This window comes from Canis lupus, chromosome 22, assembly GCF_048164855.1.
Source record: "Canis lupus baileyi chromosome 22, mCanLup2.hap1, whole genome shotgun sequence".
Taxonomy (NCBI): Eukaryota; Metazoa; Chordata; class Mammalia; order Carnivora; family Canidae; genus Canis; species Canis lupus.
Window position 1 is genome coordinate 32,040,780 of NC_132859.1, and position 22,129 is coordinate 32,062,908.

The 22,129-nt window shown below is 39.4% G+C and overlaps 1 protein-coding gene and 1 long non-coding RNA gene across 5 annotated transcripts in view; one reads left to right on the forward strand and one right to left on the reverse strand.

The window, feature by feature from the left end:
• UBE2E2 (ubiquitin conjugating enzyme E2 E2) overlaps nt 1-22,129 on the forward strand; it is a 471,670-nt gene that overhangs the window by 8,997 nt on the left and 440,544 nt on the right. The window lies entirely within an intron of this gene.
• Nucleotides 14,167-22,129, reverse strand: part of LOC140614114 (uncharacterized) — a 79,123-nt gene continuing 71,160 nt past the window's right edge. Inside the window, exons 3-4 of one of the 2 annotated variants that reach the window (XR_012015011.1) lie at nt 14,552-14,665; nt 14,167-14,234 (exon numbers count right to left, since the gene is read on the reverse strand). This is a non-coding gene — a long non-coding RNA (uncharacterized lncRNA). Of the gene's footprint in view, nt 14,235-14,320; nt 14,666-22,129 lie in introns of those variants that run through there. The other variant, XR_012015009.1, reaches the window with a different exon arrangement.

Here is a 22,129-nt window from a genome sequence, read left to right on the forward strand (position 1 = left end):
GGGAGAAGCAGGCTCCATGCAGGGAGCCCAATGCAGGACTCGATCCCTGGACCCTGGGACCACGACCTGAGCCAAAGACAGACGCTTAACCACTGAGCCACCCAGATGCTCCAAGAATGATATTTCTAATAGCAGATACACTGAATCATAATCAAAACAAAGCCAACTAGAGTAACCAGGTCTCAAAAGAGAGTTGTGATTATACAAGAAACACCATTCTCTTTTCTTCTGGGACAAAGCTACATCATATTTCCCAGCATCCTTGATAGTACTGAACCCTAAAATTAGTTCTGACCAGTCAGTCAACTGTGGATGGAAGTGAAAAACCTCACTTCAGATTTGGCCCACATAAGCCATTCATGCACACTTTCACACTTTCTTTGGATTCTGGAAATTTTGCATGGAGTAAAAGTAGTGTGCAAAAATGTGGTTATCCGTGAATAGGGTAACCACGAAGAAAATTTTTTTGGCTTCTTTCCAATTTCTTGTACTGCTCAAAATTTGCACAATAACTAAATATCTTAAAGTATTTCTGTTTTATGATAGAATACATTATCAAATAAATATATGTATTAGCTTTTTAAAACTAAACTATCCTCACTTTCTTTGACTACTCCAGATGGCATGGATTTTGGTGTGCTTATTCACTACATCCAGGAATAATATCTGCCCTTAATAAATGTAGTTTGAAAGAACCCAGCATTTCTGATGTCCTCAGCATTTTGCCTGTTTGTCAATGCTCCTCTTAAAATGGGACAACCTCAACTAAGTAAAAAACTTGAGATTAAAGACAAAACATTTTACCCATCCTCTCCATAATGTGAAGTACCCTGTGACTATTATGTAGCTTACTATACATCCAGGCCTATGTTTCTACAAATGTAGCCCAAGATTACATTTGAGAAGTTTTGGTTTTGTTTTTAGGACATCACACTGTTGGCTCATATTGATCTTATAATCAACTAAAACCCTTAAGTCTTTTTCACATAATTTGCTGTCAAGCCTCATTTCCTTCATTCTGCACTTGCACAATTGATTTTTTTTTACCCCCAAATGCTGGACTTTAGATTGATCTTTGTTAAGTTTTATCTTATTTGTTTTGGTCCATTATTGGAGTCCACTGAAATGTCCTTAATCCTTGATTCTACAATCTTGTATATTACCTCTCTCGGTATATGTCTTCTGATAACTTTATTAAGTTCTAAGTCTCTAAAGTTGAAGATAAAACTATTAAATGGATAAGGAGCAAGAGGAGAATTTTCCCGAACACCATTAGAAATCTCATCCAGGCATCCATACTCTTGGGAGTATTCAAGTATTGTATAATGTTAAATTTGGAAGGAGTCATCAATCTCATTTAGTCCAACTTCTAAGATTTGCCCCAAGCCCCATAGCCTACTGGTTATTCAACACTTTCATGATCCTATCTTTACAGATGTGCTCATTATTTCCCTTCTACCTTTATTCTACTTTCTTAGAGAAAAGTTTCTTCTTAGAGAACCTACTTTACCCCATCTCTGGAGGAAATAATCCTGTTTATTTACATTTGACTTCATCCCCTTCACCTTGGCTGATTGGAAAAAGAAGGGACACCTAACAAAGTAAGACACATCTAGAAATTAGGATTCATTTATTTATTCAACAGATACTTACTGAGCAACTATTATGTACCAAGAACTGTTCTAGGCCCTTGCAATATATCAATGATCAAGATAGACAAAGATTTCTGCCCTTTGGAACTTATATTATAGCAGGGGAGAAAAACCAAGATATTAAATATAATACATAAGTAAATTACATACTATGACAGAAGATAAATCCTATGAAAAAAAAAGGAAAAGTAGAATGGGATAAGGGTTTTGGGAGTGAGAAGTGAAATTTTAAGTAGATTCACTAGGTCCTTTTGAAAAGATGACATTTGAGCAGAGACTTGGAGGTCAGCCATGCAAATTTCTGAGAAAGGGACATTTGTGCAGAAAGCAGAACCCATGCAAAAACACTAAGACAAAAGGCAAATGGCTTGTTCGAGAAACAAGAAAATCAATGTGGCTGCAGTAGAGTAAATGATTTGAAGAAAAGACTGAGAAATGAGATCAGAGATGTAAGTGGGTCATCATGAGGATTTTAATTCATATGTTGAATGAATTACTGCATGGCTTTAAAAAGAGTGACATGATCTGATTTACATTTTAAGAGGATAACTTTGGCTGCTGTATCTAAAAGGAATAAGTAATATCTGTTAGGATGTTATTGTGGTAATCTCAGTGAAAGATGGTGACGCAGACCTAGGCAGTAGTAGTGAGAAATGGCAGTGGTAAAACTGGTCAAATTCCACATTTATTTTGAAGATGAAGTCCACGGTATTTGCTGATAAATTGCACATGGTTAAGAAAAAGAGAAAAGAGTTATGCCAAGGTTTTTGGCCTGAGACACAGGATACTTGGAGTTGTTGTCATCAACTGTGATCAGGGAAGGCCAGAGATGGAGGAAGTTTGGGATGCGGGAGGAAAATCAGAAAGTCTATTTTAGACAGATTGGAAATACAAGTCTGCAGTTTGGGAGAAAGGTCCAATCTAGAAATATATTGGAACTTGTTGGTATATAAATAGTTTTTAAATCCATGAGACTCAATGAGCTCAAAAAGGATGAAAGTAAATCAAGGGACTTAGCCCTGGGGCCCTGTAACATTAAAAAGAGAAAGAGAAAGAACCAGAGAAGAGGATTAAAATAAAGCAATTGCTAAGGTAGAGAAAAAGGCAAGATAATGTAGAGGCCTGGAAACCAAATGAACAAAGTGCTAGAAAGAGCTTTCAACTAGGTCAGATGACACTATTGGATCAAATAAAATAGATACTGAGAATTGACCATTCAATGTAGCCATGTAGAAGTCATTGCTTATATCGACAAGAGTGGCTTCAGTGATGTCATGAGGCCAAAAACCTGACTAGAGTGGTTTAAGGAAATGTAAGAAGAATTGGAGTCAATAAGCTCAAATCATATTAGAGGACCTTTGCTCCAAAGGGAAGCAAAGAAGTGGGGTACCAAGTGTTGGTGAATGTGTCATCAAGAAGAGAGTTTTGTTTTGTTTATAATATAGTTGACACACAATGTTACAATGGTTTTGGGTATATAACATAGTGATTCAACTTCTGTATACATTATGCTCTGCTCACCACAAGTGTAGCTCCCATCTGTCACCACACAACACTATGACAATACCATTGACTATATACACTGTGCTATGCCCTTTATTCCCATGACTTACTCATCCTATAACTGGATGCCTGTATCTCCGACTCCCCTTCACCCATTTTTCCCACCCTTCCACCCTCCAAGAAGAGGGTTTTTATAATTGAGAAACAACAAATGAGAACAATCCCATAGAGAGAGGAAATATTGATGATATTGGCAAGAGAAGAAGGAACTGCTGAGTGATGCTGGAGCAAAAGGATATGGAATCAAGTACTCAAGTGGAGAGAAGAGCTGAGATAGGCAAAGGGAAAGTATAGGACATGAATTCAGATGTTGGTAAGTAGATAGAGGTGGTGGTAGAGTCAGTGGCAGTTCTCTTCTGAGTGCTTTCACGTTTTTAGTGAGGCCAAAAGCAAAATCATCACCATAGACCAAAAATGGAGGAGGAGATGTTGGAGCTTTAAGGAGACAGAGATGGTGACATAATCATCTAGAAGAGTAGGAGAATAATGAATAAGGAATTTATGTTTGCCTGAAAGCATTAAAGGCCTATTTGTGATTTCTAATCATGAATTTATAATGAGGCTAGCCAATGTGGTTGTGAATTTTTTTTCTAGCCATGTTCAGCTAGACATGGGCATAAGTTTGGAGTAATGAAAAAGACAAAATTCACCAGGGTTATATTTTTTTTACCAAGATACAGGCAAAGGAGATGAAGATGTATGTAAAGGAGTGATTATAAAGAATGTATAATTTTTACCCTGATAAGGAGGAGAAAAAGGACATCAAGGAATTGAGCAAGAGAAGAAAAATAATATGTTCAATGCATTGGAGTTTTGTGGTAGAGTGGGAGGTCTTGGAAACCCTTTTAAATTGGGCTATTAGAGGAAATGAACTGGAAAATTTTCAAGATGGTAGTGAGAGAGGAAAGGCATGAAGTTGAGAGTATGAAAGACTTATGGTTATTAATTAAAACAAGGTCTAGAATATGATAATGAGAAATAATGGCTGAGGTAGAATGGAAGACAAGATTTTTTGGAAGAGATAAAATCAAGGAAATAAAAGATCAGAAAGTTGAAAGAATCAGCTATATATTAAATATATATGAATCATTAGGGCATAAGAATCATATTAGAGGGCAGCCCAGGTGGCTCAGCGGTTTAGTGCCACCTTCAGCCCAGGGCCTGATCTGGAGACCTGGGATTGAGTCCCACGTCAGGTTCCCTGCATGGAGCCTGCTTCTCCCTCTGCCTGTGTCTCTGCCTCTCTCTCTGCCTCTCTCTCTCCCTGTGTCTCTCATGAATGAATAAATAAATAAAAATCTTATAAAAAAAGAATCATATTAGAGAGAGGGATAGTTGACAAGAATCTAAAATCATAAAGAAATTTGGAGAACTACCTCATGATCTAAACTCAGTGAATGAGAGATAGTGGTTGATATAGTTTGATGATATTGGATTCAGAGTGGAAGAAAAAGGGGAGGAGGAGGAAAATGGTCTAAAAGCATCAATAAAAGGCAAAGAGGACACCTATCCAATCCCTCAGGCCTAGAAGTGAGAAAGTAGTAGGACAAAAGCAGCCATTACTTGAGAAGGCTACAGTAAACACAGCATCCTCAGAGACAACCAAATTTCCATTAAGATAAAATGGCAAAAAATGAAAAGATAAAAGATATATGGGATTTTACTGATGATAGATCATTAAATCCAGAGTATGTGGTAAAGGGTTTCAAGATATGTGGAAGCATAGTAGAGGAAAACAGATTAGAGGATGTTCATGGTCCTTGGAGCATTAGAGTGGGGGAGATGAGAGTTGCCCTGTATGTCAAAAGGTTTTTGAAGTGATGTGTATAAGCACAGATAAATACAAAATAAGATTGGTCCTTATGGATTCAAGGAACCAGTGGCAAGTCTGTGAATGTTCAGTGGTAGAAAGAGGGGTATTTCAGGAGCTCCTTTTTCATCCTTGATGATGACGGTTAAGAAGGTTTGGAAAGGCAAGGTCTTAACCCCAGCGAATGAGTCTCCTTTGATTCTGAAAGGTGGGAATAGAAGCTTTAGAAAAGGTGTGGTCTTAGTCCCACTTGATAGATTAATTCTTGATCAATAAGAATACAAGTACTCCCATCTTAACCCCTCTTATGAGTTAAATATGGATGTTTTGTCAATGGGCCATAAAATGTGTGCTCTAGAATTTTTACTAGGGACAGGTACTTGACATGTGAAGGAATGTAGACTCAGAATCTGAGGATACCCCCCCTTCACTTGGTGACAGCTATGATGTGTCATGCAGGAAGAGCAGAGGGAACAGCAGCTGTTCTTTGCAAAAGAAAGATAGAGGAACAAATCAGAGCAGAGAGAGAAGTAGATAGAGGAGTAAATGGAAAGAGGTTGAAAGAGTGATAAAGCTGCTTTGGTTTCTAAGGACTTACTTGCCATTTATTGCCCTTGGATTATACCAACACATTTCTTTCTAAGCACTAAGAACCATCTGATTAAAAATGTATTCTCAATTTTTTCTGTGAAAAGCCTTTAATTTCACATGTCTTTAATTATTGAAATCTGGATTTTGCCCTTTTGGAAAATGATATGATTGACTATCTCCTGCATCTCTCAGGTTCATCAAAGATTATCCATCAAGATTAAATAATCCCATTTGAGAAGTCTGCCAGAATCCTAGAGTGATTTACCCGAACCTCAGAGAATTTTCATTTAAATACTTAGGTGCCCTCTTATTACTACTCATCACCCATCCCAGGCATCAATTCCCTCTTAACCACATTTGACGATTATTTGACTTAATAGGGAAGCCAGAAGTATACATGGAATTGAGCAGTCCTGCTTTCTCTGTCATCTGTGAATATTGCTCCATATGCCCTGGCAGCTGTCCTCTTTATCCTTTGTTTGGTAGTCACATAGTTGATCGTCATCCTTTGTGTTTTATAAGGCCCAGCTGTCATCACTGGAGTGAGCTTGGTCAAGAGGTATCCTGTGAACTCAGAGTGAGAAAGAAAGGAAACCAGTTCCATGACAGGAGACCTGGCCTGGCAGCAGGGCTGGCCCTTGAATGGGAGTATGTAGTAATACAACACTGAATATCCAAAGGGTTGTGTCAAAGGCATACTTAACTAGAGGATTCAAGAATTTCTGGAGATCCCTGGGTGGCGCAGCGGTTTGGCGCCTGCCTTTGGCCCAGGGCACGATCCTGGTAGACCCGGGATCGAATCCCACATCAGGCTCCGGGTGCATGGAGCCTGCTTCTCCCTCTGCCTATGTCTCTGCGCCTCTCTCTCTCTCTGTGACTATCATAAATAAATAAATAAATAAATAAATAAATAAATAAATAAATAAATAAAAGAATTTCTGAGCCCAGGGTGTTTGCTTAGCAGCTGAATACTCAAAGTCAGATGGAGCTCCCTCTTCATTGGTACTGATGAGGGAAGACCATTAAGGGGAGGCAAGGTCTCGGGGAAGCCCGGGTGGCTCAGCGGTTTAGTGCTGCCTTCAGCCCAGGGCATGATCCTGGAGACCCAGGATCGGGTCCCATGTCGGGCTCCCTGCATGGAGCCTGCTTCTCCGTGTGTGTGTGTGTGTGTGTGTGTGTGTGTGTGTGACAAATTAATTAAAAAGAAAAGGGGGAGGCAAGGTCTCAGTCTCAGGGAGTGAAATTCCTAGATGATGGTGATATAGGTTAAATACAGGTGTGGTCCTAGTTTTAGGACACAGATTCACCCTTGATTCTTGAGAGAAGGCTGCTGAGATCATAGTTCGGATGATCCTTTCAGGCAGATATCCAGAACTGCACAGTATTTAGGAGACATCTGGTGCCAAAGAAGACAGTCCCTAAGGCAACAGTGAGAATACGGCCCAAGGGAAAGTAGAAATGTTACATTAAAAAGCCAAGATGGCGGCCCTTTTGTGAGGACTGGATCTGTATGGCAGAATTAAGGATTCAGATGGCACCCTGGACTGAAGCACATTAGCTAATTAGCCATCAGCTACACAGTCCACACTGTATGCCACCACCCACTGGTGGGATGGAAGCTCTAAATCCACTTCCTGCATAAATAGGAAAGACTCAAGAATGAGCTTCCTACGTGAAAAGTTTATGTTTGCATCAACAAGTGCTTTCCCCATTTCCCCTCCAAATCATTATTAAGATTTTTTTAAGCTACTCCACCCTTGATCTGGATATCCTTTTATGTTTTCTGGTTGTGGAATCATCACAATCCACTCTCTAAAAAGTTGAAATCGATATTCATGTGGGGAGGGGAGATCACGGGTCCCTCCCATCATGTTCTATCCTGCTCTTCTGTGCGCTCTAAGCTGAAACAGCCATGTCTTCTTGAAGCTATTGACACTCTGTGCTCCCTGCCAGCTCTTCCCTATGGACTAGGGTAGAGTAGTTTCCTTTCATGCTTTCTCTTCCCCATGGCAAAATAAAGTCAGCAAAGTCAAGAATTTGTGAGAAATTCCACATTGCAGGAAAAAATTCCAAGGTCTGTCTGAATAATTAACATCTCATTTTATTTCCATCTCTTATTTCTTTATCATTTTGGAAATTTCTTCCAATAGGGCTCACTCAAATCCCCCTATTTTGTCTGGGCATCTATATCATACTCCAATATCCCAGGAATAGAGGACCTCACCAGATGAGCTGGTAGCAAAGTGGAAGAAGATGTTTACTGCACATGTACCACCAGTATAACATAAAATACTATTTACAGTATAAAACGGAGGGTGACCAACCACTCCGGTTTGCCTGGGACTTGAAGGGACTTTCAGGATGTGGGACTTCAGCGTTAGAAGTGGGAAAGTCCCAGGCAAACCAAGATGAATCAATCACTCTGAAATAGTAAACAAGCATTTCACCTACATCGAAAATTACCAAAAGTTTCCTCTAAGTTCCTCTTTGCTGGGTTTCAAACAGAATTGTATTCCTGTGATTTTTCCTTAAAACTGCTACCACCAGCAGCATGCAGGCCCCATATAAATGAAGCAAGATGAGCATCTTTGAATGCTTCCTTTAAATCTGCCTAGTACTCTTCCACCCCTCTCCCTCAATCTCTGCTAAGATGTTTGCAATTAAGACTGACTAATTCTTAAAATTTTTATCAAATTCACCTACTTTCTGTCTCCGCAAGCATCACCCTTGTTCAAGGTATTACCAATAAACACTTACCTGGATTATCACACTAATCTACACAGCGTTTTCTCAAGCTGTTTGTGACGAAGGGAGAGTTGTTTGCATTTTTTGTTTTATTTTGTGCTTCATTTCCAATCCATTATGAACCAACACTTTCATAACATACAGTAAAAATGAATTACTAGGATAGTGATCACACACTTTGGTCTGGAAATAACATCAAGTTCTCTGTAAGAGCTTCTAAACGCTTCCTCTCAATTTCTGTGCTTACTTTGTCATGGGCCAGTAACAAAGTCATAATAGCAGGCTCTAGATAACACTTTGAGAAACATTGTTCTAATAGACCTTACCATTTCCATGATTTTGCCCATTCTTTCTTCCAGAAAATCTAGAATGACTTTTCAAAATGTAAATTAGGGCAGCCCTGGTGGCTCATGCCACCTTCAGCCCAGGGCCTGATCCTGGAGACCCCGGATCGAGTCCCACTCACTGCATGGAGCCTGCTTGTGTCTCTGCCTCTCTCTCTCTCTCTCTCGCTCTCTCAGGAATAAATAAATAAAATATTTTCAAAAAATGTAAATTAGATCATGTCAGCCCTCCACCCATAAAATGGCTGAAGAAGCAGGGAGAACATGGACTCTGGGCATCTATCTCTGCTCATCATTTACTAGACTTATTTGATGCTGGGAAAACCACCTAAATTCTGTGTGCCCCCAATTCCTCACCTAAAAATTAAGGTAATAATAGCATCTACTTTATAGGGTTGCTGTGAGAATTATATACATTAATTTTTGTAAAGTGCTCAGAACAATGTCTAAAGTATAAGTGCATATGCAGCTTCTACTGTTATTATTTATTATTAGCCTGATACAACATCCTGCCTTTGTAAATGTTATATGCTATTATCAGTAATGTTAGTATTATTACTATTATTAATGTGGCCAAGTCCCTTATCATCTCTCCAGCCCCATCAAACTACCAGATCACCAAGCCAACCTCCTACCACACAATAAAAGAGCAATACATTGAAGATTTTACGCAGACCATTTATGATATTAGATCATCATTCGGCAAATATTCAGTACTTTCTCTCTAAGGGAGAACTATACACCTACTCCCTCTCCCCCCTTGACTTTGCACATGAATTGATTTGGCTAACAGGATATAAGCAAACATGATGTAAGCAGAGGCTAGTGCAGTTAGTTGAGTTATGCCTTTGGGTTTCTGGCATCACTATAAGAAGAATGGGTCCTGAGCAGCCAGCAGGCCCCAGAAATTTGACCACTACAAGGGTGAAACCTGAATGGAAACTGCAGCCTGGAGCCAAACCCATGCCACCCCCGCTGAGCTCAGCAGAGCATCCCTGGCCAATCACTGTGTCACCAGAAATTTCATCTTTATTAGACAGCAAAATCTACTATTCACACTATCCCACCTCTTTTTTCTTTATTTTAAATTCTGCTTCTCAGGATTTTGTCCCATTTCATGGCCAGGTGGCCCTGCTCCTTCCTGTACACTATGGTGCATTCTGAAGAAATAATACCTTAGTAAAACAGCACAACACATATAGGCCCTAGCCCATTCCATGGTCTCAGAATTTGGTCTCATGAAGTTTTATTTTCATGTGTTGGGCACTCAAAATGACCATTTGTTAGAAATTATATATGTAAATGTGTATATTATGTATATGTGTCTGTAATTTTATACACAGATAGCTCTCTTGACTAAGCACAGAATTTAGAGGTGGTTTCCCATCATCTGAATATAACAAGCTCAGACTTATAACCTGAGTATAAGATAAGTGAAAAATACAAGAAATAGAAGGCCTATACCAGGAGACCACTCATTCACAAGTGCAAAAGGAAGAACTAAAGTTATTTTTGTTCCTTTCCTCCTGGACAATAGAAAATAGAAGCTAAATGACCCCAGAGATCTTAGATCAAATTTAAAATTCATTCTCACACAATGCCACTGATATTCTAAAGACGCCCACTAATTTGCAATCAAATTAATGTTTGCTGTGATATTCAAACATTTATTTTATTTTTGATGTTTAAGAATTTTTCTTATAAATATGTGCTCTGGACCATATCTCAGACTTGGGGCACATTTTGGTCTTCCTTTTCCAAAAAGGATATAGGAAAATGGTGACAGTAATGGTTTCCCAGGCCCCTACAGACTATTCCCTTGGATGTATGCAAACTTGGGTCTAGTCTATTGCAGTGTATTGTTAGTTAGCCAGTTAACATCTCTCATGAATGTTATTTTACATTAACTTACTGCTGTGATAGATTTGGCTTACTCTAAAACTTAGGCTATCACTTCAAATTTTACTCCCATGTGCCAAATACATAACCATTTGAGAAAACATTTTGAAGTTATGAACTGATGGAGAAGCTAATGATGGAACAGGTCAATACAGACCTTGTTATTATTTTTTAACATAGAAATATCCTGTTACTTTATCCCTTCCTTTCTACCTTGTGAAAATAATGGCATTTTACCAAGCACTTGCCTTTTGTGTGTGTGGATGAGGGGGAGAGCGGGGATATTTGAAGTTAATACCCCTCACTTTTATAATTCATTGACCTATATGAAATAAATTTTGTGATGGGTTTTTAATCTAGATTTCAAAGGTGTTCTCAGTTTGGCTTTGGCCATGACTAAAGTTCATTGCATTTATATTTGCTTTGCAAAATCTACAAAAATTCCTACATGAAGGTCAACACCAGGCTAGTGTCATAACAACTATATTGCAACCTGTTCAACAATCCAGAGCTAAAAGACAGAACTCAATTTACCTTCCCTCTGAATGAGCACGTCAATTCTCCCCCTCCAAATCCGCATAAACAACAGAGCGGAGGCTTGGCTTCAAAACCCACTGGTGAAAGTACATTAAATTTAGAAGCCACTGGTGACCCTACATGAAAGGTTACCCCCCAAATAAAGCTCTGGGGATCCAAACATCACAGATCTTTTAGTCTAGCAAACAATCCAATTGATTCTGCAGATCAGCTTCTACAGCAAGTGAGTTTCCTTGAGTTTTGATGCCTGTATTAGCTGAAAAAGAAGAGCTGAGAGAAACAGTTTCCAAGAAGTCTGCATCTAACTCTCCATAAAACATTGAAAAGCTTGTATCATCCATCTTGCCTCCTCTAAGCATAATTTAGAGATGAATAAGGCAATTATGGAGGAGTTATATAGCTACAATGGAATTTATGTATTCTTAAAGACAAATTCTGTCAGAAAAAAAATGTGATGGAAGTCTCCTTTTCACAAATAAAACACATAAGGTCAAAATGGCTGATTTAAGACACATGTGACAAGGCTTGCTAGCATGTAGTATAAAATTATCAATCAAACTGAAAGCTGCAATAGCTGTTAAGATCAACTCTTACCAAAATATATATATTATATATATACACAAATTCTATATATCTATATACACATATATACTTATATACAATGATTCATCCTTAGGAAAATCATCCTTATATCTGGCACAGGGACTATGGTGATTGACAGTTCTAAAACAGATGTTTTGTGGGGCACCTGGGTGGCTCAGTGGTTGAGTGTCTGTCTTTGGCTCAGGCCATGATCCTGAGGTCCTGGGATCAAGTCCTGCATCAGGCTCCCTGTGAGGAGCCTGCTTCTCCCTCTACCTATGTCTCTGCCTCCCTCTGTGTCTCTCATGAATAAATAAATAAAATCTTAATAAGTTAATTAATAAGACGTTTTATTAAGCACTAATGTGGTAAGAAAGATGAGCCACAGGTCCATCATTAGTAGCTGGTAGACTGTCAACAGATCAAGACAACTTGTATTCATTGGTGTTCCACTCTTCACTAAGCACTTTTACCCACATCACTGTGATGAACTGTACTCTTGTTCAAAATACTTGCTGCCCCTCTCTGAAGGCAACCCCTTCCCTCAGAAAAGATCCATAGTTTCTGCTCTTTGGACATCAGACCTAGCCTGTGACTTCCAAGCTGAAGCTTTAAGAGCCAGACTTTGCCAGGCCATGATCTCTTTACCCTACATCAACCCACAATGTCCCAAGTGGGCCGCTCCATTCTCCCTGGTCCTACAGTGAAACTTCCTCAAGGGGAGCCATGCCTGACCCAGCATGGACATAGAGCATAAGCAAGAAATAAATCCCAGTGGTAAATCACTAACATTTGGGGATAATTTGTTACAATTTAAGATTTAACTGAAACCTATAGAAGTTATATTTTACATGTTTAAGGTGACCCAGTTGAAAAAGATTATTCTTTTCCCCTTCCTGAACTGTCAGTGATTTTACATACTGGGACCTACAGTTCCTCATCTACATATTGAAACTGTTGGAATAAATAATCTCTCAAGTTCTTTCCAACTCTAACATTCTATGTTCATTGGACTCCTCTTTTCATAGACTCTGGAGCCTTGTAAGAGTTGCTTGGATGATGTTTGCTACTGTGAGTAGTTAGGTTTTGGATGAGATCCAAAATATTTGCATATTATAAAAATTCCACAGCTATAACTGCAAAGTTCTAGGACATATTGACTTGTACTCCTTGATACTTTACTCTGTAAATATGTTACTCAGGTTTATATATATTTTCATACCACCTTTCTGATTAAATTGCAAGCTTCATTGTAAGTTTTTTCTTTTTCCATACTACTTATCATGCCTCAGCATGTTTTAATAAGTACTTAATAAACTTGCCCCTTAACAGATGAACCTTTTTTTTTATTCAAAAAGTTGGGAGGAGGGGGTGCTTGGGTGGCTCAGTTGGTTAAGCATCCAACTCTTGGTTTCTACTTGGGTCATGGTCTCGGGGTCCTGGGATCCTGCCCACAATAAGCTCCCTGCTCAGCAGGGAGTCAGCTTGTCTCCCTCTCTCTGCCCCTCCCCCACCAAATGAGTGGATAAATCTTTTTTAAAAAGCAGAGGGACAGGGGAGGCACCTAGGTGGTTCAGTTGATTAAGTGTCTGCCTTTGGCTCAGGTCTTAATCCCCAGCCTGCTTCTCCCTCATCCTCTGTCCTTCCCCCTCCATGCTCGCTGGCTCTCTCTCTCTCTCTCTCTCTCTCTCATGCATACATTCAGGTGCTTTCTCTCAAATAAATAAAATTTTTTTGATTTTTTAAAAAGATGAAAACCAGACTTGACAAAAAAGGTAAAGCACTTATTGTAAAGATTTTAAAGACAATGACAAGTTTTTTGTTAGCCTTCTCATCAAGAAATGGGGTCTAGTTACTCTCTGGTTGAATGTGAACCAATCTTAGTCGCTCACTTGTAGCCAAGATAATGTCATAGAAGTAAAAATGCATGACTTCTGAGCTAGCTTAGAAAAAGTCATGCAGCTTTCATCTTGTTGACTGGAACACTCACTCATGGAGCCCAGAATGTAAGAAGCACAGCAACACTAAGGCTGCCATGCTCTGAGGAAGCCCACACCACATGGCAGGCATTCCAGGAGGCAGACTCAGCAGAGCCCAATTTTCAACTCACCCTAGCCCATTAATCAGACCTGTGATTGAAGAAGCATCCAGATAGTCCAGTCCCCAGCTAATAATGTGACTTCCGGATGTTTGAATATTTCTAGCAGAAGCCCCAGACCTCACAGAGTAGAGACATGCAAACTTCATTCTTCCCTGTTTAAATCCCTGACCTGTAAAATCCACGAGTGTAATGAAATAGTTGTTGTTTTATGCCATTAAATTTGGGGGTGGTTTGTTATGCAGCAATAGATAACTGGAACATATGGTATCTGTGAAAGTCAGCCTGAGCCAGTGTCAGCCCAGACAAGTGTCACACAAAGAAGTATATGCAACTACATGTTTTCCTGCTTTGTTTATTTTTATTAGGGTGTAGCAACTCTCTGGAGTAAATATCTCCCCAGTAAGAGCAATCTGAAAGACAGGAGTATTAAAACATCAGGCAGAGATACAATCGAATTATTATCAAGCAATTGCAACATGAAAAGAGTAAGCACTGATAGAATCTCAAAGCCTATTACTTTACTGTGCAATTGCAACATAACAAAAACACCAGTCAGAGATGTAATCACAAAGACAAGTGGAATCAATACTGACTCTAAAATACATTACAGGCCATTTTTAAATAAATATGTAAAATCTGCTTTAAATTGATTCTAGCTCAGCATGAAGCAAACTGCTGTAACAATTTTTGCATACAAAGCCCAGAGGAAAGAACAGGGAGGAACCACCTGGAGCATTCACAGCTTGGGGTGAGGAGATGTTCTTCCACTTTGGCTTTGTGACATGTGGCCATCCTGTGTACTCACAACAGATCTCGCCTTATGGATCTCAAAAGCTCTGCTCTGAAAAGAAAAACCAAAGGGTTCAAACTATAATGGCTAGAGAGTTAAAAAGAAAGCCAAGTGTCTTTATTGTCAGTTCAGCTTCCCAAAGAATCTGTCAGAGAGGCAATAAAAAGCGTTAGGTTTCTTTTTTTGTTGCATTGCTTGGGTTGGTTTGTTTGCTTGTTAGAGCCAGATACTCTATTAGTTTATATGCGCTTAACATAGGTTTAATGACATCTCTGCGCGTGGCACCATTTTAGGCACGGTGGACATAAAAGATAAGAAAGGCATAATCAAAAAAAAAAAAAAAGGCATAATCCCTGACCTCGGAGAGTTTATAGATTAGTCAGGAAGAGAGAGGTGTGTCTAAAGGTAACAATTATACAACATGATAAATCCTAAGAGCGGAAAACAAGACCTATTTGCTGAATACAGGCCTGTATTAAAAAGTTTTAATTTAATCTAATTAGGACATTAAATAGTCCAGATCATACCCTGATATTTTATTTTATTTTATTTTTTTAATATTGTATGCTAACTTTATTTATTCATGAGAAAACACAGAGAGGAGAGAAAAAGAGAGGCAGAGACACAGGCAGAGGGAGAAGCAGGCCCCATGCAGGGAGCCTGATGTGGGACTTGATCCCAGGTCTCCAGGATCACGCCCTGAGCTGTAGGCAGCGCTAAACCGCTGAGCCACCGGGGCTGCCCTACCCTGATATTTTAAATTCATGACTGTAAATTCATCCTCAACCTTCATCCTACTCTTCATGATGGCAGCCTCCTAAGACAAAAGAACTTGGATTACATACTTTTTAAGTCTCTCGTCGTATCCTTCAGGTATTGCTACATAGCAGTGCTTACTAAATATCTAAGAGATTAGTGAGTACAGTATAGGTGCCCAAAAGAATTTGGTTTTGGGTGTCCTACCTAGGCTCCCTTGCTTCCTTCTTTGGTGTCTATAGCTCTTATTCTCATCTTTTCACTTTAAAAAGCTGCCAATATGGCTCCAGTGAAGCTTGAAGTACTACCTGAAGGATTTTTTGTATTTTGAGCTTTATCATTAATTGTGCAGTAAAAGACTTGGTCCCCTGGATAAGAAAACAGCCCTTCTCTGTATAATTGAAATCACACCATGGTTAGATGACCATTTATATTTCAACTATAAATGACAAAATCCCTGGCAGCCCAGGTGGCTCAGTGGTTTAGTGTAGTCTTCAGCCCAGGGCGTGATCCTGGAGACCCAGGATCGAGACCCATGTCGGGCTCTCTGCGTGGAGCCTGCTTCTCCCTCTGCCTGTGTCTCTGTGCCTATCCCTCTCTCTCCCTCTCTCTTTCTGTGTGTCTCTTATGAATAAATAAATAAAATCTTAAGAAAAAAAAACAAAAACAAAATCCCATCTTCATTATCCTACCTCCAGCTAGAAAATAGCCCCATTTTCAAGCAGCCCAGGGTCTACCAGCTTCACAAGGGATTTTGAAATGTTTGAAACCTGACAGAAGATTTATTTATTCCAAAATATGAAAGCAACCTGTAAAATCAAAGTGAAAAACTGGTTAACACAATGTCTTCAAAACATGAGTTTGTATTACCAATATGACTGCACTTCTATTTTTACATAGTTATAGAGAAATTCTATTTAATGCAGCTATGAATACCTTTTAACGTATTTGAAAGGACATGGACTGTCAGAATACAGTGGAAACTATTATTGGCCTCAAGTCTTGCTTCTCTCCATCCTGTTTTTCCTAACAAGGCTCTGATTTTGTTCAGATACACACCCAGCAACCCTGTGCCTCGAGGAAACTGACCCCAGTTCCAGAAATAAACCTTCTTGGTCTAATGGTGATATCACTCCCTTTGGCAGGGGTTGGCTCAGAAGTTGGCCCACAACCCAGCTCTGACCAGAAAGATATGAAAAGAATGCCCCTGGGAAAGGGGTGTTCTGGAGAAAGTTTCTTCCCTTCTAAGAGAGGCAGTTGGTCCCTTACGTCTAAAGCTTTTCTGCCTGAACCTGATACCTGGAACTACTCCAGGCATGTTACTGGAACCTAAGGAAAAATCTATGCCGAGGGTGGCAGAGTGAAGGGATAAAAGTTCTTGGTTCCTACAGAACATAGTCAAACTGCCGAATTACCCTATCCTGCAGCCACCCTACCTCTGAACTTCTTGCTATATGAGATTAAAATGCCTTCTCTGGGATGCCTGGGTGGCTCAGAGGTTGAACGTCTGCCTTCAGCCCAGGGCGTGATCCCAGGGTCCTGGGATCGAGTCCCACATCGGGCTCCCCACAAGGAGTCTGCTTCTCCCTCTGCCTGCGTCTCTGCCTCTCTCTGTGTGTGTCTCTCATGAATAAGTAAATAAAATCTTTAAAAATAAAATAATCTCCGTTTAATCCAGTTTCAGACAGTGTATCCTCACTGATTGGTAGGCACCCTGTCATCCTCACCAAAGAGAAGACATCCCATTTCCTGCTTCTCTGTTATTGTCTGCTTCAGTCATAGTCAAAGAACAACAAAATGCTTTTTCCATCACTAGCTATAAGCTACCCAGGACAAGGATCATATTACACTGGTTCCAAGTCAGTTAGTGGTACCATTTGAATAGGAGATCTTCTTCCTCACATCCATACAACACACTCATTCATGACAATGGCTAAATACAGCCATATGGCTGGGTTCAATAAATAGTTGCCCACTGAATATAACCTGAAGACCATTGGGAAGTCCCATGGACAAAAATATCTCTACTAGATTTCTATCATTAAAGACAAAGCCTTGTAACATGGTAACCAAGATATTGATCGCTCTTATCTCAGTAATCCTTTGTGAGCCCACATGGATTTTTGATCTACAGAACTGTGTGATAATAAGTGAGTGTTCTTGTAGGTCATTAAATCCATAATAATTTGTTGTACAGTGTCAGGAAAGAATTAGAGTGTAAGATAAATGATGCCAAAATTTTTTAAACACACAAAATTGTTAGTATACAGTAAGGGTCAGCAAACTGCAGCCCACAGACTAAATCAAGCTCGTAACCTGTCTTTGTATAACCCATAAGCTGAGAATAATTTTTATATTTTTAAAGCCTTGTAAAAATTGAGAAGAATATATGACAGAGGCTGTATGAGGCCCACAAACCTAAAATGTTTCCTATCTGATCTTTTACAGAAAAAGTTTGCTGACCCTTACTATATACTATTCATTATATTGTTATGTACAGGGACAAGTATAAATAATAGTTTCAGGATACATACTGAGCTAGATGTCTTATATTTGCCCTTCTGGGTCCATATTCCAATTCTTTCCTTGCCATGAGAGACTGATCTGTATGGACCCCATTGGGGCTTCTTGCTCCTGGATGGCTGTGACTAATAAGGGCACTGGCTAGCAATCAGAGGGCAGAAGGAAAATGAGATTAGGGTGTTCATTTGCCCCTCCATCTCTACAGGGCTGCCTTAGGCAGGTCTTGTCCCTCAACCAAAGGGCAAAACACCTATCAAGATTGGGTGGAATTGGAATGTGGAAACACAATTCTCTCCTCCAGAATCGAATAAATGTCCCCCCCTTCTCCCCATTCTTTAGACCTACAGGTTTTGGCACCCTGATATCCATTTTGATTTCCCTACATTATTCTGCCTAGACCTGCGTAGATGGTTTCATCATCAAACATATGACAGATTATTCATCTTGAATGTGATGTCTGTTTCTCACCAGGACCTGACAAATGCACCCACAAATTATAGTGATGACCTTATAGGTGAGCAAGGGAAAAAGGAACAAGGGATGAGAAACAGAATACTTCAACTTTGATCTTTAGTATTATCTCCTTTCATTTATAAAAGGACTTGAAACAAATATGACAAACTCTTAATAATGGCTGATTCTGTGTGACAAAAGCACAAACCCATATAGATTTTTTCTAGTATTGGTATACTGTTTGATATCTTGAAATTAAAAAACTTTACCAGCCACACTGATTGTTTATTAAAACTGTCAAAATCAGGGGCAGCTGGGTGGTTCAGTCCATTAGGCGTCTGCATTAGGCTCAAGTCCTGATCCCAGTGTTCAGGGATCAAGTCCCTGTTCAGCGGAGAGTCTGCTTCTCCCTCCCCCTCCTCCTTTCCTCACCCTGCTCGTGCTCTCTCTCCTACTCCACCCCAAATAAATAAATAAAATCTAAAAAAAAAAAAAAAAAGACTGTCAAAATCATCTATCTGAATTCAAATCATCATCTTCATGACTGGTCCCAGCCTCCAGCCTTTCCTGATTGACAGCTGTATCGCCTAACTAGTTACTTCAACACTACTGGCAGCACCAAAATCCCCACTGCCTACTCTGCTCATCACCACCCAAGGCACGAAGCCGAAGCCACGAAGGCAACACAGCCTGGGACTGACTCAGCACCAGGACAGTCAACACTTCCAGATTCCCGCAGCTCTTCTCCCGAGACCTCCGCAGTGGCTCTCTGTGCTGTTTGGGAAATGAAGTAATAAACCCTCACTGCCAGTACTTATAAAATGTTCTGGCTTTATAGGACAGCATCTCCTGCTGCTTTGGGCACAAGTCCAGCTTATGCAAAGAATCTAAAAGAAGAGCAAAATGACAATTTTATAACCATTGCACTGAGGAGAGAGGAAAAGAAAAATTAGATTCATGGTGAAAAATCTCATCTCTGAGCAACCACACACAAAAAATAGGACTACTAGTTTGGATCGGTCTAGATGAAGTTATAAACATGAAATTCTTTGATTAATCATGAAAGAAAGCTTCACTTCTATTGGAAGACACTGTCCCTGGCACAAACACCCACAAAAGGATTTGCCATCGCCCACCACTCAGTGCTATGAAACACTTGATCATCACTTCCCAGTCATCTTACTTCATATACTCTAGCCCCCTCATCTGAGTTCTGAGTTTTAGGGAAGTGCCTTGTGTGAGTTGTGGATGCCCGGTGGTTTCCTGTGCACTTCATTTTTTACCGGCTGTGACAAGATTTTTAATCTTTATACAAGAGAAACCAAACCTGTGCAAGAACAACCTGTCAGGAATACTTACAGCCTTGCAGTTAAGTCTCTCTCTTGAGTGTGATTTAATCAGCAAGGTGTTGCTGACAATGTGTAATAGAACATTGTAAAAGCTACAGGTTAACACCTCTGGGGGTGCCCAAGGAGACACCATAAAGGGTATGGCAGTGAGATGAAAAATGATTATTATTTAGCATTTATTAATCCTAGGTGGTATGCTAAGTTCTAAAGAACATAGCACAGACAAAAGCAGATTACCTCTAAATGTCCAAGCTTTCCTTAACAAAAATGGAAAAGCCTTTTACAACACTGTCTCTGAGTGAGATTATGAAGTGGAAATACCTTGACTCCATGAACAAAGGCAGAAAAATACTGAAATAAAAGCCAAAGGGACTTTTGATGCTTGCATCCTTCATCGCTCATCTGCTTTCATATGCACAATGTTGTACAGCTAGGTCGTGGGTTAGCAAATGACAGCCTATGGGTCTCTTGCCTGTTTTTGTAAATAAAGTTTCATTGGAACTCAGCCACATCCAATTGTTTACATCTTGTCTATGGCTGCTATTGTACAACAACATCAGAGATGAGTGCTTATGGCAGAGACTGTATGGCCAGAGCCAGAGAGTCCTTTAGAGAAAAGTTTATTCACCCCTGATCTAGATTGACTTGGGGAAAACATGATCCAGATTTATGATAGTCTTAACACTTATTTATTAATGTGTGTTTTCATATGTATTCATGCAAGATAAAATTCAATTTAACTTATTTATCCATTAAGCATGTATAAAATTCCTATTTTGGGCAGCCCGGGTGGCTCAGCAGTTTAGCATCACCTTCAGCCCAGAGCATGATCCTGGAGAACCAGGATCGAGTCCCATGTCAGGCTCCCTGATGGAGACTGCTTCTCCCTCTGCCTGTGTCTCTGCCTTTCTCTCTCTCTCTCTCTCTGTGTGTGTGTCTCTCACAAATGAATAAATTAAAATCTTAACAAAAAATAAAAATAAAAATAAATAAAATAAAATAAATAAAATAAAATAAAATAGGCCAAATTCCTATTTTTTGGCCTCAGAAAAGAATATACACACCATTAGGAAGGCTAATGCATCATTCCTCTAGAGCAAACGCACTCTGCCCTGATGCAACTGTAGGATTTTCCTATAGAGAAAAACTAGTTTCTCTCAATAAAGGCTTAGAAAGGGCCCAAGATCCAGATAGATAGTTGAATGGAATCAAAGTTGAACAGAAAATTGAATATAAATAAGATTATATAAGACTTCATCTACATAGGACAATGGTTCATGGTTTGACTTCTAGAAATACTCTAAATAAGATTTGAAAACTATTTGGAGCATCAAGGGATTTATTGGTTTTATTTCAAAGCCCAAGAGCTCTTGGGGGAAAAAAAAAAACACTCAAAATCCACTGCCTGATTCTGTAGTTACGGTACATTCGAGCCACACTGTCAACAGTATGATAAAATCAAATGGCACTTGTTTATTTGGAGACCACAAATGGCTTTCTTGATATGAAAGTAAACAGTGTATGAGAAGTTCTAGCCTGAAGGACTGCTTTTGAAGTCTTCCTGGAAGAATCACTTTTCAGGCTCCAACAAAAGCTGCTGCCATTCTTTCATCTGAATAAACTAATAAGGGTGTTTAAATCTCCCAGCCACACAGAAAGAACATAACTAGAAGTTTCTTAGCACAGAGGTAGTGTTTCAAATGAGTACTATATTTTCTTCTACAAGAATTGTATTCTGTGCCTTAAACTCACCTGCTTAACCTCCAAGATCTGTTTTAGGTTTTTGGCAGCTAACATGCTTTCCCATGGCAACTGCATAATAACATCATATAGTTTGAAGATAGAAAGAACTCAAAATATTTCAGACTCAATTACTTCATGAAACTGCTTTACAAGTGCCTTTTTATTTCACAACAATTTTAAAGAATATATTTAACCAGTGTATATTTCTCCACCTGTAATTCTGAACAAAAACACATTTTTCACAAAGAAATACACAGAAAACAGCCAGCCTTATTCAAGGAAGTGATATGGGTATTCTTAAGCAAAGCAAAACTAGCACTAAACGGACATGTCAGGTTTTAAGTTCTCACTTTGGCTGGGTTAGCTAACCAGAAGAATGACCTTGACAAGCTACTTTCTTCTCTGAGTTTTAGTTTCAGCATCTGTAAAAGCAGGTGATTTAAATCAACCTCCCAGAGTATTTCCAGCCCTAAATACAATGATGACTAAAGCTTGGCATTTATTGTAGTTCTCAATATAATTACTTCTAACCTTCTTCTAACCTCATTCTTATGCATGACAGAATGCCAGAGGAAAAAAAAAAAAAAAACCCACAGTAAACCAAACATGAATTTGATTCTCCCCTTCTATCTGGAAGGGGTCATTGCTGAGGCACAGAGAAATAATATTTCTCCTGCCTCTCTTCTAGCAC